Raw genomic sequence first — 17,584 nt, 5'->3', positions numbered from 1 at the left:
ATGATGACAGGAGAAGGAGGTATTTCTTTGCTCATGCTTCCTTTACACATGCTTCACATGCTTCCCTTTTAAAAGCTTTTTGTAATCTTAGGTTAGTCAATTAAGCTGGATGGCGCTAATGTATAAACACGTGCTGTTAAGCTGCCTTTTTGCTGTCAATGGCTTTCTTCCCTGGAAAAGGTCGAAGTCTGGTATTGCAGGACTGGGGGCACTTGATTTCAATTACTGATGGATGTAAAATGACTTTGTTACAGACATACCTATATTATAGAATTTGTCTTTATGTTCCTGATGAAACTTGTGTTCCTTTCATTTCTCTTCTCTCAGTGACTGGCCATTCTACGTTGAAGCACCTGATTATATTTGCTATATGCTACAAATAAAATTTCTCAGTAGGGGATTCTGAAAATAGAATACTAGCAGCATACTTACCAAAATGTTTGCTGGTCAGTGCATTTGTCTATCCTTTTTTTTTGAAAAGCTAAAGATTTCAGTGATTTGGACTTCTTCTTGTTGTTTTTAGCCAAAGGATAAAGCAAGCATAATTGGTCTATCATATGGATTGGGAAGGTACTGCCTTCACTGGCAAATAGGGCTTCCGCAGGTAGTCACTGTGTTTTACTACCCTAGATGCATATTCTCCTAACTTACTAGAAACATGATCAGATTTATCAATCATCTATACATACTAAATTTCACTAACTTTGCCTTTAGCAGATCTTTGCTGATCTTGTGGAAAACTAAGGAAAAGGCTTCACTCCCCCCCCACCACTTTCTATTTGTGCATGTGACTGTAGCTTTAGGGAGTCAAAGTTTCAGAAATAGTTATTTTCATCTAACTCCCTTCTTTAGCACTTTTATATGATACCGCAGGTTCCTGGATATTTCAGGAGGGTGGAACTTGCTTTGCTCTGGAAGTATGACCTGAAGATTTAAGTAACCTTGTTGTGGTTGTGGGTTGGAATAAGCTTTATTTTGGCTAAATCGCACCATGAAGGGTCAGTGGACTGCTTGTTCTTGATCCAAGGAGTAGTATGTTCCGTAATGTTACTATGGTTACATCTTAAATTAGAAGCTGCAGTGTTAGCCTTTGAGATGCTTCCATCTCTGAAAGCTAGGAAGGAGTTGTACCGATGTGAAGATGTGCTGTGTGTACGTAAGGAACACTATAGAGATACCGTGGCCAGTGCAAGGGTGACTGTGCAGTGAGTTCTGCAAAATTAGAAACAGATGTAAGGAGTCAGATAAGATGCCTAGAATAGCTTAGGCGCAAGACAACTGTGAACCATGCAGCATGTATCTGCAAAACAAAGGTGTTTAACTTTGGAATATTTTCTTCCAAAAACTTCAAAATTTTCCTTTATGTAATTTTTGTAGGATATCAGTCAAACCTTGTCAAACTACTTCTAAAATAAATTAGACCCTAAGGATGAGTTATTTAAATGAAGTTCTCTCTTGACAACAGTAACAGAAGTTTCTCAAATGAATGTACAGGGGTTGCAATAGTCAAGTGTACTGCTTAGGAAGAAAGATAATTTTCTGCCTGGTGGCCACAAGTCCCCTGGAAGTTAAACTAAATACATACATCACAGCTGACATGTAAACCAAATGTTCCCATATAGGCCATGCTTTTTGAGTACTCCATGAATACTCTGCAAAGATTATTCCATTTTATCAGAGTGAATTGTAGTATTATTTCAGCTGTAGTGTATTTAAAGCCTTTCAAGTGACAATTCAAAATGATTAATGGCAACACTTTCATAGGTAGTTATCTTTACTTTAAAACTTCTATTTTTCTTTTCAAAATGTGTTCATACATGATATCAGAATGCTTAGTTTAAACTTTGTGTTAAGGATTATTATGTGTATGGCCAGTGCCCATTTGTCTCTGCTTCTAAAAGAATACATTTCCAGTATGGCATTTAGATTAGAGAGGACAGGGTTACAGAATATTTGTAATGCGAGTGGCTATTTTGCGATCCCAGTGTGTTCCTGAACTATCACAAGCATATATGGAACTGAATGAAAAATAGCAATCTAGAAATGACCACAAGTGTCAGTATCGCCTGCCTTATTTTCCTTAGCAAAATTTCAATATTTCTTAGTTAATTGTGAAACCAGTCTTACACTTGCTGCATTTTTTATAAATGGTTGAGATTTTGCGCTCTGTTGAAATGATACCCAAGCCATAAATTTAGCGATTCCACTAATCTTTGAATGTTTTGCATTTAACACACACATACAGCGATAGAGATCAATCTGAAATGACAGAACACGAGAAGAGGTTTCCAGTAACTGTGAAATGTGTGTATTTTTATGTTCCCTAATGAGCAGTTTATAATTGTTCTATCACTCAATAAAGGATTTAAGCACATCCCTGAATTTAGCAAAGTTGTTAGAGAGAGAAAAGACCGGATGATCTCTTAAAGTCGGGAGGGCTTATTCCATTGGCCCAATGAAAAATTTCAAGGGGATTTCTCATAATTCTGAAGCTTTTATTTTTTTTATTAAATGAATAGATATTCTAGCTCTCCAAGAGGAATTCAGTCCTGGGAGTTCATACAGTCCATTGTGAAGAGCACAGGTCAGGAGTGCTTCAAAATGTCCACTGTCCTGTTCTATTTTTGCATTATGTGCAAATTTTGCATATTGAACTACTGTCCAGAAACATTTCTTTCCTCAATAACGTGTTGTTTTCTGTCTCTATCACATTTCCTCTCCTTCCAATGTTGTGATTTTTCTTGTCTTTCCCCCAGGCTTTGCATCCAATTATTGCTGATTTTAAGTGCTAAATGAGGATTTTCTTTCCAGGGGATGGACGACATAATTTCATTTATATTGTGCAGCATTTTTGGATGTGCAGCTCTCCCCTGATGAAGTGACATGCCAGTGCCAGTGGTAGTATTTTCTGCCTGTCGCAAGCGTTCCTTTTGCATTCTGAAAAGAGCGTGGACTTTATGAAGCTTTGATTCAGCACAGCAGGAGAGAAGGCCAATGAGCAGAAGTACCAAATGTTCAGAGGCAGTTTAAAGAACTGTGGAAAATAAACCTAAGTTTCCCCCTTACCTTATGACCTTTTTCATTCCAGCTGCCTGCACTATAAGATCAACTTGCCCCTAGCATCCCCCCATACTTTCCCAGCATGAGAATTTGAAATGAAAAGTGAAATTGTTATAGGAACTGAGACTTTGGTGAAGACCCGGTGCTTTATATCAAACTACTTTCAAGACAGGAAGGTGGCATCCTGTGGAAGTTAACAGGTCATCACCTCTTAGGCCTAAGGAGAAAAATGCATTGTTCTAGCTTTGACAGCCTGCCTGTTACCACCTGCCCTGTCCCTTCTTTCTGCCCAATCTGTTCCCAAAAAAGGTGCAGAAAAACCTTTTTTCCTTTAGGCTGTCTTCTGGCCTTTGAGGCGTCCCAGGGATTTGAAGAGTTCTGGCCCCTCAGGTTCACTGCCCGGACACAGAGCTCCTGCCCGGCGCTCTTCTGGGGCTGCTGGATGAGCTATGTCCATTCCCTGAGACTGAGAGAACTGCAGCTCTGATGTTATCTCCTTGCTTATTTGTTTGGCCATGTATATGGTTTGAATATACATATTGAATATACTTACTGAATATGTGAATATGGGAGCATTTCATCAGCCTCAAAAATTCCTGGTTCTGTGTGTTAAGTGAAGTTGAAATTGGCGATGCAGATCTTCACTTCATGTTAAACAGCATGAAATTGAGCAGCTGGACTTTCAGACCTGTCAGAATTTCACCGATCTTGAGACAGAGACTTGCATTGACTCTTTCCATGTGTTACATTTCCTCAGTAGCTTTAGTACATTAATTTCTACAGCTCCATTCTGTAGGTACCCACATTTACAGCTGATTTTGTGGGATATACAGGGTTTACAGTAGAAACCACAAAGGTTTAGTAAGTGTCTTAAATGCCTGAAGCCTTTTCTTCTAACACAGATGCTTAGACTGGGAAAAGCAACAAAATCTGTGGGAGAAATCCTTTCCCCAGTGATCTGAGTGGTTCTATCCCGGTAATAAATTTAATAGTATTAAATAGTTCATATTCAATGTAAAACTTGAATCTTAACTTGGAAAATAAGTCCATTTTTAAGAGCAGTTCCCTACTGTGCTCTTGGACAGGACATGTTGGGGAAACTAAAATTACTCCCAATACCCTGCATACCAACTGGTTTGATAGGTTTACTTTGGCTTGGCCAGACAGAGCAGTGTCTGTTTTTTCCCCAAAGTTGTTCCATGTTAATGATTCCCTCAACTTAGTGGTTTCCAGTCAGTGTATATTAATGAATAAATCACTTTAATATGTTTAATATGTTTTATCATGTGTTGTACTTAAATTCATTGAAGTGATTGCCTGTTATTTCAAAGTAACGTGTTCTTGGGGAGAGATTTATTTGGAAGTATACATTTGTATATGTTTCTGGTGAGCAAAGAAAGCAAGCGATTTTATAAAATGACTTCCCATGCCCGTAGTTGCTGGTCTGTCCTACAGACTTCCTCGTTCCACTTCTGAAGTTCACTTTACATTTCAATGACAGCATTCGTTTAATTACTTCCAAGGAAATGGAGACTATACCATGGAAAACATTCTTTTCGTCTGATAACTATGTTCGTAATTCCTTCTGTAATTTGTGTAAGACTCTAGTTTAATTTTGTGAGCCTGAAGGTTTTTTCATATAAAATACTGATGTATAATCAGAATTACTGGGATTTGGCTATTACTTAAGTACATGACCAACAGGAAGTCATTAGAGCTTGGCTTGGGTTCTGTTAATTGTCAGAGAATAGTGGTTCAGAACGAGAGAATTTTTATTTTGCTACTATCCTCAACTATATTTCAGTCATTTTTCATGTAATTTAGGGTTACCTGATGGAATAAGAAAGTAGAGGCAGCTCTCTTGCATGTTGTCCATCTCAAGGCATAGTATTGAAAATCATTAATGCATACTGTATGCAGGTTTGTATTGAACAGGAAGGGAAATATACTTAATACTACAGTCCTGAATGCAAAAAATTTGGCCTAAAATTAAAGACTTCCTATTTCTATGATAGAGATATATTCTAGTAACTCTTAATCACCATCTGCAAAGCTTTCTATTGCTGATCCGTATTACTAGAGTAAATTTATAGGGAGCATCTGTCGTCCTTTTAAAATAAATAAATGTATCTGTCATATTCATAAATCCCACAAATCTCATGACCTTGGATGACGGGTTGCACGTTGCAGATTCTTTTTAAGTCTTCTCTCAAGGATTTGTGTAACAAAGCATTTTTCAGAAATCTGAATGCTTATTTTTTTTCCTCCCGGTTCATGCACATTTGAGCTTTACTCGCGTGCAAGTGTTAGGGTTTACAGTTCCAAAAGAAAGCCGCTAACTTTAGGGAGACCAAATTTTTTTTCCCTTCAGTCTTTGGGTCTCTGTCTTTACAGTTTGCCTTGGAGCTTCTTATTTTGCCAAGTATAAAAACCTCAGTGATTCTATTAATATCAGTAAGAAGCATAGTAATGAAGAAAAAAACCACAAAAACAATGGATTTCTACTTCTATCACATTTGTAAGCAAGGAAAGGAATCAAAACACCTCCTTAACCAATTTTGCTTGGAAAAAGGCCTGGATGCAATAATTAGAGTAAAGGGAATCCCTCTTGTTGAGAATTTAGGTCACCTCGTATTGAAAAGGTATCTTTTGCTGTTTTATTTTTTTTCCTTTTGACCCTATGTAGCATTGTCTGGAAGCATGCACCAGTATCATCTGTACTTTAATGCTGGCTTTGCCTAATGACAAGAAGGCTTGTTTTGTTCTGTGTAATTAACTTCGTTATCTGAGGTGGGCTGGGGAACGGCGTGGGGAAGGAGATAGCCCCGTAACACGGGAACCGCTGGACGTAGCGCGGAAAGAGCAGCTTCCTTGAATCTCTGCTCTTCCCTCAGTGGCAGGTTGGTTGGGACCATTGCCAGGTTAAAATTGGATCTATGTATTCACATGATAATGCCCACAATCTAATAAGGCTGGTGGAATGTCAACCATTAGGGAACAGATGCGTCAGCCTACTCTGAATGGTCTGGTGGAGTCGGTTCGGTCCCGGGTGGCCAGAGCTAATAAGCTGTGATGGCTCTGTGTTGGATTGCTCGCTTGTTCTTGAAACAATGCTGCCGCATACATGAGATGCTTGCAAGATTTATAAATAGTAGCTCCATGCTGTGTGGCAGTGCTGTTTCTGAAGCCCTGCTGGCCTGGGAAGGAAGCTAGCTATGTTTCTGTAGAGCTACCCTGAGCGAATGAAATCAGTAAATCTAAGGCACCTCGCATCTAGGATGGAAAATCTGCTGCCTGGATTATCTCATTGATTGAGATCTGATGGCAGCGATAGGCTGGGCTTATATAGAATGGCTGTCATTGTGACTTGTCATTATTTTTACCTAATTTTCAAATATTTCTCTTCAAACCAGGCACTAGTCAATGACATGTTTGAGAAGAAAAGGGTTTTTGCTGTTCCTTCAAAATAGGCACGCATTCAACTACACAAGAATATGGCAACATAGAAGCAAAGAAATAAGGAAGAAATAGCTCTTGAATAGTTTTTCCTTACACTTTCAAAATGTCTTTTTAGAAGAACAAAGGAATAAATATGAAGGTGTGAAGTTTCTGTGCTTATTACCAGCGTTTTGAGCTACGTGCTAAACTACCATGTGCTGTCCTTTCTCAAAAGGTGATGCTGCTATTTTGATTTTGTGTTTTTTCTCACAAAAGTAGAGCAGCACCAGCATAAGACAAGGAAATTATTGGATGAGTCCCTGTGAAATTAAATTTGTTTCTGACTGGTAAAGCTCTCCAGAGCACGTACAAAAAGTTCCAGGGTGTCATAACAGAGGAATCTTGTTACTCTATTTTTTTTCCCTCCTCAGCGAGATCATTCTTGGCATTGAGAACCTTACCATCTTCCAAAACATTGTCTGCTCTCTGTGGCTTACTCATTTTTATTTCCTGCCACCTAAGTGCTCAAGAGTTTTCCAGTGAGGGGATCTTTCTTCGCAACAGATTGCTGTAAGAAAAAAAAAAAAAAAAAAAACCTTGTTTACTTTTTGTCACTGACAGTAGGTTTTTCAAAGGCAAAACAACTGTTTGAAGTACCAGGACAGCTGTGAGGGCTGAAAGAGAGCTGAGCGGGTCTTACTGCTTAAGGCAGATTTCCTTCAGGTACACTGTGAAATCCACGGGATCATTAAGGACAACTGATACTTGCTAAAAAGTGAGTAGCAGAAATAATAGTTGCACTGAACCTTACCTGTGCTGCCCAGCATAGTTTGTCATCCGAACTTTATTCACAGTAGGAAGCTACTACTTAGATCAGTTTTTGTGTGGATGTATGTATATACAGACAGAAGAGGCCATTTGAAAACTTTTAAAAACCTGTTTTAAAATATGCTTTTGAGCCTGTTCGTTTAGTGGGGGGGGGTATTTTTTTCTGCAGCGATGGATGAAGATAGTATAAAAGTCATAGCATAATAGGAAGATCTGAAAGTTTGTAGACTTTATGTATGGCTCTTATCCTGTCTTGATCTTTGAATAGGATGCCCCCAGACTGTATGAGTGAGACCTTGCCAGCTGACCTTCATTTAAGAGGATTGCATTTCTGCACTACCGAAAATGCAGCTATGCCCTAGCTATTTCAAAGAGCTTTCATATTATAAAGCAGATCTCATAATGCATAAGCTAGAAGCTTGCAGATGGACTATCTAGCATATGGATTGTGTATAAAATGAAAAAATAAAAGTTGAATGCTGTCATCTTTGTGCTTTGAGAACGACTTAATTTAATCTTCACTATGAAAGGGAGAATAATGGGGAGTTTAGATATAATGCTAAAGGAAGCTGGGAGTAGAGGCAGATTTTTCGAAATGGAAAAAATTGTTTTGTGTGATATGGCCAAAATCCTTCCTGTATTTTAACATAATACATGGTTTATCACAATTAATTTTTTGCATAGGCACATATCATTGACTTTGGTGTTCTGCAATAGGGCGATATGAATGATGTGTTCGTTCAGAATACAAATGCGTTAGTGGCTTTCATTATCTATTTGCTATATAATATTGTATCAATAATATGTTGCATGCATGCTAGTGCAAAAAAATTAAGGTCAATTCTTTCAACCTTGATATTAGATGAGAAGTACAAGTAACAAGCATTGGTGCTATCATGAAAACGTGGTGTACATTCTCCTACTGTTCGTCTTAAACACGAATCTGTGATGCATGAGACAACAGTCACCTGGGTGGGACACAAGTACCTTAATATCATGATGAAAACTGTGATTTTGTTGCTTGATTCACATACATGATTTCTTTTGGTTGGAGGAAAACAACCCTGTCAAAAGGTTGTATAAATTCTGAGTGCTGGGCTTTCAGAGTGTAGTTAAATGAAGAAAACACAGTCAAACAGTACCTTGTCTGTTTGTTCTTTGGGTACAAAATAGAAGGTTTGAGTTTGTTATAATGTTTGGAGAACTGTTTCATCGAGGAATCCTTTAGGGAAGTGTAAAAGCTTAGTCTAGGAAATTCAGGGTTTGAGGTTCAGGTGGTTTCATAGCTGTTTCGGCTGACAGTGATTTAGTGCTATGTATTAATGATCCCTGCAAAATACATTAAATTTTTAATGTCAACGTCTTTATCTAGGAAGGAAAGCTTCATGCCTTTTGGAGTTATCCAGTTGTACTAAGTAGACTTGGGGGTGGGGTGTTGATTTGATCTATTTTGAGTGCCCTTTCATAATTTTAAACAAAACCATATTTTAATGAAAATTCTGGAATGAGAGTTCTCTAATGGTGTGTAGTGGAATAGATGTCACTGGCAAAGCTGGGAGGTGAGAAGATGGATGAACAGGACCATCACAGGCATGTAACAGTACCAAAACCATCACATTTTTATTCTGTGCATTTAACAGTGTGTGCAAAATTTCTTCATAATGCCCTTCATAGAGAAGATGTGGGTAGTCTAGAAGACAGTACATCAGAACTCCTGTGACTGCTGGGAGTGGGATACTAATATTGTAAACTTTAGAAATGCTGGGACCTCAGAATATCATACCGAGAAAGAAGCGTTCATGGTTCTTACTAGTGGCGGGAGCAGCCACTTGAGAATCCCGAGGAGCACAAGGTTTTTCTGTGGTGCTTTTCTGTATTAAATATGTAAAGTGTAGGAAACTGGAGCCTTTGAAACTCCTGAAGTTCGGTATTTCAAATGAGACAGTATTAATATGCTGCTTATGAAGTTCATAGGTTTGGTTCTTGAAGTGTATATATATTCCATGGAAAAAAAAAAAATATATATATACACATGTGTGTGCACATATATTCTTATGAACCCCAAAAGTACCGTCATGTTCTGATTTAAAATGTGGGAACATGTCTTCAAGGATTTATTTTGTTAAAATCTGAATGTAAACATTTTGATCCTGTAATAGATGCATTGTATTCAAAGTGAAACCTCCTGAAATATTTTATTTTACTTGACACAAAAACGTATGAATTCATGGGGCAGGAATAAAGCAGGGTTGCAACTGAATGTCAGCTCTGGTCATGCTATTTCTCCAAATAGTGCTTTTTCCTATAGCAACTATAGCAAGCCCATACATCGAAAATGAGAGGTACTTTGCATCTGTTTTCTCAGATTGAGTATTTTTAGTGAAATAAAAGTTCAGTCAGAAGGTGACCAGCACCTTAGTGCTTGGGGGCAGATGGCGATGTGCTGGATGTCCCAGCTTCCCTCTGGTGAGAACTGGGAGCAGGTCAGCTCCTCTGATCAGATCGTCACCTTGCTGTCATGTGTGATGTTGTTGCAGGTGAGGGAAGGAGATGAGGAACAGAATCTGCCCTAAAAGCAAGGGGTGTGTTCCCCCACCCCGACCAAAGGTGCTTTTTTTGCAGAAGCCTTTGTCTCAGGGTTTTGGTGCTGTTCCTGTATGTTTTAACCTTGAATAATGCTGTGTTTATGTATAGCGCTTGGCAAACAGATTTCGCAGGGGCTTTTCTGATAGTACAAACTGTAAGCATAAGGCTTAAATGAGGCATTTGACAAAGGGAAAATGACCGAATTTGTGTTCTTGCTGTGGGGAAGTGATACCTTTTGCTGCCATTAGGATGGAGGCTGCTTATCCCTCTTGTTAAAAAGCAAAGTCCATCCGTTGCAGCTCCCCACACACCAAAAATGTATCTTGATTTGATTCAGTTACCATCTTTGTGGTATATGATATTCTGTTCAGTCTGTTTTATAAATTACTTGAATTAAAACAGTAAGATCTATAGAGTAAGAGCAGGATAGAATCTGGGTTTATTTTGTTGGGTTTGTGTGTGTGTGTGATTATGGTGTTAGTTTGGTTAACTTTCATTCTTCGATATAATTTTTTTCATGCAATAATTGAAAATAGTCATGTGAAGTTATGCAGCTGGGACAGGACAAATATAAACAATATACTGTATTTTTGTAAGCATGCTAAAATGCCTGGCCTTCCCAGTTTATTACAGCGTGTGGATAACTATAGCATATGCAACTGCAGAAGTCATCATTTGTTCTTCCTGGACCAAACTCAGAAATTTTCACAGTAAATTACTGTTTTAACTTGCTTGTACAGGTATCACTTCTCTTTTAGTACTTTGTCAAGATTTTTATTGCCAGTACCCAAGCTAGTGTCTCAATGCACCGTGTGTTGATGCGAGGGCTTTGATAGATGGTATAGGTTGGAAAATTAGTATTGTGTTTGCATATGGCACAGAGCGCATACGGATGCATTTTTTTCCTTTTTCTATTATTTTTTATTTCCCATATGTACAATTGATATCTCTTAGCCCGTGCAGCAAGTGGGTGACCAAGACTCTAGTGAAGTGTATTAGTGTACGGCTCACACAGTAAAGAAATACAGAAAGAGTTGAGAAAATTAGAGATGGCCTACATTTCAATGCCAGCATTACTCAACTGATTGCATGCATTTGTACCTGAATGTTACTAGCAGCCTGTTGCAGGTCTCAAGTTCATTGCTTTTTCTAGACTTTTCCCTGGCCTGTGACTGCTCAAAACAGCCCTTTCTATGTTCCTCGAGGAACACAGTTTCAGGATTTCATCCTGATAATTTACGTCTTCCATGGTGATTATGTGGGAATTTGCCTTCATCTCTCTGGCCACAGCCACCCAAGACAATTATGCTTCCTTGCAACCTAATGCAATATATAACTGTGGTGTGTGTTAAAGTCACTGCGAGCTGGGATTGCTAAAGCTGTTAAGGTATGGGAGAGTAATATTAAAACTTCATTTTTTTCAGTGAATACAAATAGAAAGGAGAAGATTGTATCAGGATGAAACATAACTCAGAAAAGGTGGTGCTGTCTAATTTGTTTATTAAATAGTCATGGGGGGGAAAAAAGAGGTTTTTAATAGCTTCCTACATCTTACATCTTAAAATCTCAATATTGTAGCATCCCTTGGTCTAGGAACAGAATTCAGTCTAACTGAGGGGAGACTGGAAAGAAGAGCTTCATCAGTTCCTGTTGCACTGAGGCTTTGAATAGCATCACATACAGTTGCTTGTATTTTCGTGCAGTTTGGCTGTTTTGGAAAAATTTTCGCACGTGTGAAGGATCTGTCTGTATTCGTTTAGGCACCTGCAGAGCTTTTAAAAATATTCTTCTCACACAAAGCATTTCATGAATCTTTCCAGAAGCTACAAAGGAAACTTTTTGAAGTCTTGTAAGCCTTTTCCTCTGCTGAGTTATCTCTCACCGAATGCAGGTGTAAGTGGGATCTTCCCATTGCTCCATACTGAGCAACGCTTTCTTTAATGTGCATATGACAGTTCCCTTTAATACCATTTTCAAGCATGATGTGAATAGAGAAACGACGGTAGTTTTCTGTGCATTTAGTGTTTGACTGTCAGCAGTGCTTCTATGCAAATAGTTGTTTGAGCCCCACATTCTATGACGTTTTTGGTGAAGAAACGCTTCATGTAAGTGGCTAATACCTGCAGTTACAGGTGGTATTGGAACTAGAGATTCATGAATGTGTGAGGTTGAAAGTTGGAGACAAAAATGTTAGGAAATCGCAGGAAGTTCTCATTTATGCACTTTTCAGCCCTATTGAGTTGATGTGACATACATTCTGATCTTAATATAAAGAAAACTAGTAGAGTATATACCTTTGTACCTGACTTCTGATAAAGATGAAACAATCCTTTTGTTCTCAAACTGTATTTGTCAAAAAAACTTACGGATTGCCACATAATATGCATGAGTCCAGCTCAAATAATTAACTCCAAAAAGAAAAGAGTTCTAAGCAAAAATAAGGTTTTAGTGATAATCTACTTTTCACACGCTTCAAGGGAATGAGTCATTTAAACATACGTAGATATATGATAGGTAGGTCTTTGATTCAAAAGAAAGAACCCGCCAGAAAGTTCTCTTTGGAGGTTCTCTTTAAATCTGTCTCCATAATGAGTTATTCTTGTTTGATGAAAGCAGTTTGTCCCCAGGAAAATGGAAGTACATGCATGGCTGGCTTCTCTCCTGCTCCAGATTCGTAATCCAACAGCGATAGTTGGTTCTTGGTGATACCACCATAGTTTTCTGCCATCCTCACTTGCCTCTCCTTTCTCCTTCTCCCCTGTGATTATAGTGTTGCACTCTTTCAGAAGAGACTGATTTTCTTCGAGTCGTGCAATGTATGTACTAACTTCAACAGTATTTTCAAAACATGGCCTCACCTATAATGAAACTTGCCTTACTTTTGTGAGAAGATGAGCATTAAGTTTTCTTTTGTGCAACTGCTTTTGAGGATTGGCAATCTCCCATCAGCATTTTGCCTCAAACTGTGCTTGAAAAGACATGATGTTCAGTGCAAGAAGTTTTGTATTTTGAATAAATGATTAATTTACGAATTTTTACTAACCTCTTTTGTCTTATGTCACATGAGTTTTTTAGTTGTCCAGGCGGTGAGGCAGTGGTGCTGCTTTCCTTATGTAATTAGTATCAAAGTGCTTTGATAACAGTAAATTTTTCCCTTTAAAATTCATTTTATAAAAATAGCTTTACTTCTGCTTAAATTCCCCTCATATTTTCTTGATTATAGGGAAGTTGAAACAATGTAAATAGTAGAAATGACCTTTTTATTATTACTGCGATCAACACAGGATAAGATGACTCTAATATTAGCAGTATTTGTATAACAGTTAAGGTTCTGTTATCAAATTCTATTTTATTTTACAGTGTAATTTAAATTTAGAAAGGCAGCTAAAAGCTCGCAATTTATTATTTAAATATCTGTCTTGGGGGACTGCGTATGCATATTTGTGTGCATAGAGGTATGCAAATGAGCTATACCAGCTTCATCCATAAATAAAACGATTATGTGAAATGCTCTTTAAACTTGACTGAGATTTTCTTGATATGAATAGAAGTCTGAAAATTCTTATGAAGATTGCAGAGGCAGAGCAACTCAGTTGGATTGTTTTGCCTGGTTCTTTGGAAGATTTCATTTCTGAGGCTTTTAAGGGCTTAAAATTTGTAGAACAAAGCCCTACATTTTCAGAATCTAAGCTATTTATATGAAATAGATATATATTTGTATCAAGCTTAAAGTAGGGCATCCAGACCAGATGTTTTTGAAGTCATCTCATTGTTTTCACTTTGTCGTACATTAACGATGTGTTCAAGAGTTAATTTCCAGAATAGTAATATTCTTTTCAACCTCTGCAGTTGGTTTAGACTGTCTTGGTTCTTTAGGCTGGCTTTACTACAATGTTCAAAGGCTTGATACTTTAAATCACTCACACAATGATATTAAAGTTGCTGGTAACTAAAATATTTTTGTACTGTCTTCCCTAAATCAAGTAGGTAAATCTGAAGTTTGTTCTTTAAAATTTTTTTACAAGTGTACTATCCAAATGTATTTTTTTCTTTCTCATTTGAGATTGGAGTGTTGCAGCTTTACTATGTTCATTTTTTTGGAATAGAAATGAGCTTGGATGAATTGTCTTCCTTCATGGATGTTGAAGCTGAAAGCTACTTAATGTTCTAAGTACAAGTAGTTGCTAATACTTTGGCAGAATCAACTGTTACTTCTTAGTTGTCCTATTTCTGTGTAGGAGCATGTAAATTACCTAATAATTTCTAGATTTTGGTGTAAAGGACTTGTATTACTATAAATTGTAAACAGGAATGAAATACAAATTAAATTTGCTAAATTAAAAAAGCCACAAGATGGCATCAAATTGTTGATTTTATCCTTTACTCCTAACATTTTTTTTAAAGGTCAAAATATTAGATTGTATGGATCTCTACATAGGAACAGTTGAAATAGCGAATGTGCAGTGAAATAGTTGCAGCTGTTGAGTGTTTTCCTTCCAGCATTTGTAGCTTGTGAAGCAACAGTTTTATAAACTTTTAAGAGCTTTTTGTACCTCAAGAGAATGACGTATGTCTTTCAGGGGTCTAACATGGTAGGAACCATTAATATGGAAGCAGAATGAATTCTATTGGAAAGCGTATGCAGCATCGTATCTGTAGCTGATGTGATGAAATCCAAGATAGTATTAAGGTTTCAGGATGCTTTCCTGATTTCTTTCTATGTCATGTTGTTGCTCCTGAATGCTTAAATACTCATCTTTAATATAAATCACAAGTAAATATATATAACCTTCTTTGGTAAATTAGCGAAACTAAACCAAGTAACGTGTTTTTGATTAAAATACAGTGTTAAGTAGCTGTCTTAAAGAAGATTTGTATTTTTTCCAGTTACATGGGTTTGTTACTAAATTGGTTTCAACTTATGAATATTCACAGTATACTTCTTAACAGTCTAGAGTGGCTTGTGCATAAGAATTAGGTATGTCGTCTTTGAGCAAAACCGTTAAGTGTTCAGAAACTTTGAGGAAATGAATGTTCTTTAAATAGCTAAACAGTGATTTCTGCTGCTACTGATGCTCAGGGTACAGCTGCACAAACAAAAGCCACCCTAATTGGAGTTGGAATTTGCAGTGTGTCTAGTTACTTAAGAGTAACTTTCAAATTCCTAATGTGAAGTTTTTAACGTAAAATATCGTACTGTGCACTCGCTGAGAAATAAGCGACTGTATTTACAAGGACTTAGCTATTCTGAGGCAACTTCTCATTTGCCTACTCTAACAGGGCATAAATTAACACTTGGTGTGTGTGGTTAAAGGAACCCACTATAATATTTACTCTGTCAACTTGATCTTTTTTTCTCTCTCTGAGAGAAGCCATCATATATAGTTCTGTGGTTATACGTGCTTTGTAAACAGAACTCATGCCATAAATTAGTGCTTTGTCATAGGAAAAACCTACACCTCTATATGAATGCTCTTGAAAAGCATACAGTTTGTATCTAAACTCAGTATCTTTTGTTTTCAGGACGGAGTGAAATGTTACTGAAATTATCTTTCTGATGATTTTCTTATAGAAAGCGTCTTTTTTCCCTTCACATATCTTGTCAACCATAAGTGCTTTGTGCTTTATTTTTTCTCCATCTTAATAGCATGCTTTTCTTAAAAAAATAAAAAATAAAAATAATAATGTGTGGTTAAAGTACTGGCTGCTGCAACTACATTTTTTTAAATGGTTGAAGTTGGTGACTTTAAATGGTAGAAGGTGATGATTAGGTCACTCATGATCTTAAGGTGACAAGAGAGGTGATGAATCAGTGGCAGTGGAAGGGTGTATACCTTCAGTGGGTGACAACTGATCAGCGTCTGGTGAGAAGCCAGCATATCTGGGACTGTGAGCTGAGATTCATCCGTGAAATTATCACAGTCTAAGGCGGTGATTTACAAAACTAAAAGTCATGACCTCCATCATTTTATTGATTTTGCAGAAATTGTTCTTACAAATGGAAAGGTCATGGATATAGAATTGGTAGCTGTGTTTTTGTGTCTACTCATCTAAATGAATTTATTTCCTACCATTAATCACATACTTTGATGTTACGCTTGCAATATTATTTATTTATTTTGCAGTTGAAGTGTTCTTAAAGCCTTGCCTTTTCCTTTTAAGCCTCTGCACAGGGTTTCCCATTCATCACTTCAGAGAATTCAGACAAAAGTATGGGGAAAAAAATCATTTGCAGGCTATGTATATCAGTTGTGACTGTATATTCTGGTGCTTTATGGAGATGTTGGTGAAGAGAAAAATCACAAGCACAAGTCCTGTGGAAACTAAAGCAAGGCTTTGTGACTGTAATTTTCTCCAAGGCTGCAGAAAACCTCCAGTATGTTTGAAGCAGCTCCTTTGTCCTACCCCCATGGCAGCTGCCATAGGACCTGCAGGTCTGTTTGAGGTATTGGAAGCACTCAGTAAGTGGAAGGGAAGGCAGAAAGGCTGCAGTATTGATTCAGCAGGGGAGGAAAGGTGAATGGATGCATGGGATTGCAGATAATAGTAGTTAAGCATCCAAACAAACTAAATTGGGTTTGAAATCTGCAACTTAGCATCACTGGAAGTGATGTTTCTGTAGCTTGCTGGCTTGCTTTCAGTTTCATTGAGGTTCTGGGACTTTAAAGACATACCATGGGAGAATTCTTGCGATTTCTTCAAAATGTGTCATTAGTGCACCACAGGAACAGCCTTTTCACATAGAAAATTATATTTTTCGATGGAAGCAGATGCAAAGTTTTATTTCTACTTTCTCGGCTAAAAGAAAGGTGATGCAGTTTTAAATAGTAGTTGTTTCTCAGTTGCAAGGCTTCTCTCAAAGATAGGCAGCCTTTGCTGCTGCTCTTCCTTCAGAGTGTGTTGTTCTGATTTTCTCAGGAATTACAGTGAAAGGACAGAGGCAAAAGTACCTTTTCTTAGATATTAAAACAAGTCTTAAAATAACAGTTACTGACTCAAATGCCCTACATAGATGTTGCTATTTTAACAATCAGAAAATAGTACAGAAAAATTCAGGATTAATCCATTTCTTTCAATCAGAGGTTAAATCCTAGTGCTAAAGATTAATAGGAGCTTGCTGGATATAAAAATCTGTGTTCTAACTTTCATGGTGGAAACTTGAAAGCACGTTCTTTAAGTGTTAATTAAATCATGGAACTTGAGGCTCCTTGCATGCAGTCTCCTGCTTTTTAGGTTCTTTAATTTTGAATTACAGAACATACTGTTATTTATGTGTGGACATACAGATGTGATAGGACCATACCGGAGTCTTTCCGAAGAGTTTTTCCTAGGCTAAGATCTCCGACCTTACTGAGTGCGTCTCAGAGGTTGGATACACTCACATAGTGTTTAATGTTCAGATAAAATGCATGCTTGGTTTCATGTTGAAGGTTTTCTGTTAGCCTTGCAAATTGAAGTGGCTGGTTTTTGGTTGTTTTTTTTCTTTTGTTGTTTTTTTATACTGTTGGTAATATGTGTATTGTTCATTGGGGTTTCACAGAAATCACTAAGAGCAGAATTTGTTCTTGCAGGAATCTTGTTGCTTTAAAAGCAGACGTGTGACCTCACTTTTCTCTTACATGGTGTGTTGACTCTGCAGAGTTAACAAGAATAGTAGTACAGGTCTTTTGTT

The 17,584-nt window shown here is 37.5% G+C and overlaps 1 protein-coding gene across 1 annotated transcript in view; it reads left to right on the top strand.

The window, feature by feature from the left end:
- CDC73 (cell division cycle 73) overlaps positions 1–17,584 on the top strand; it is a 98,253-nt gene that overhangs the window by 59,750 nt on the left and 20,919 nt on the right. The window lies entirely within an intron of this gene.

The sequence above is a fragment of the Anser cygnoides genome, chromosome 8 (assembly GCF_040182565.1).
Source record: "Anser cygnoides isolate HZ-2024a breed goose chromosome 8, Taihu_goose_T2T_genome, whole genome shotgun sequence".
In the NCBI taxonomy this organism is placed as follows: Eukaryota; Metazoa; Chordata; class Aves; order Anseriformes; family Anatidae; genus Anser; species Anser cygnoides.
Note: the sequence above shows the minus strand (reverse complement) of the source record. Positions and strands in the feature narration are given on the sequence as shown.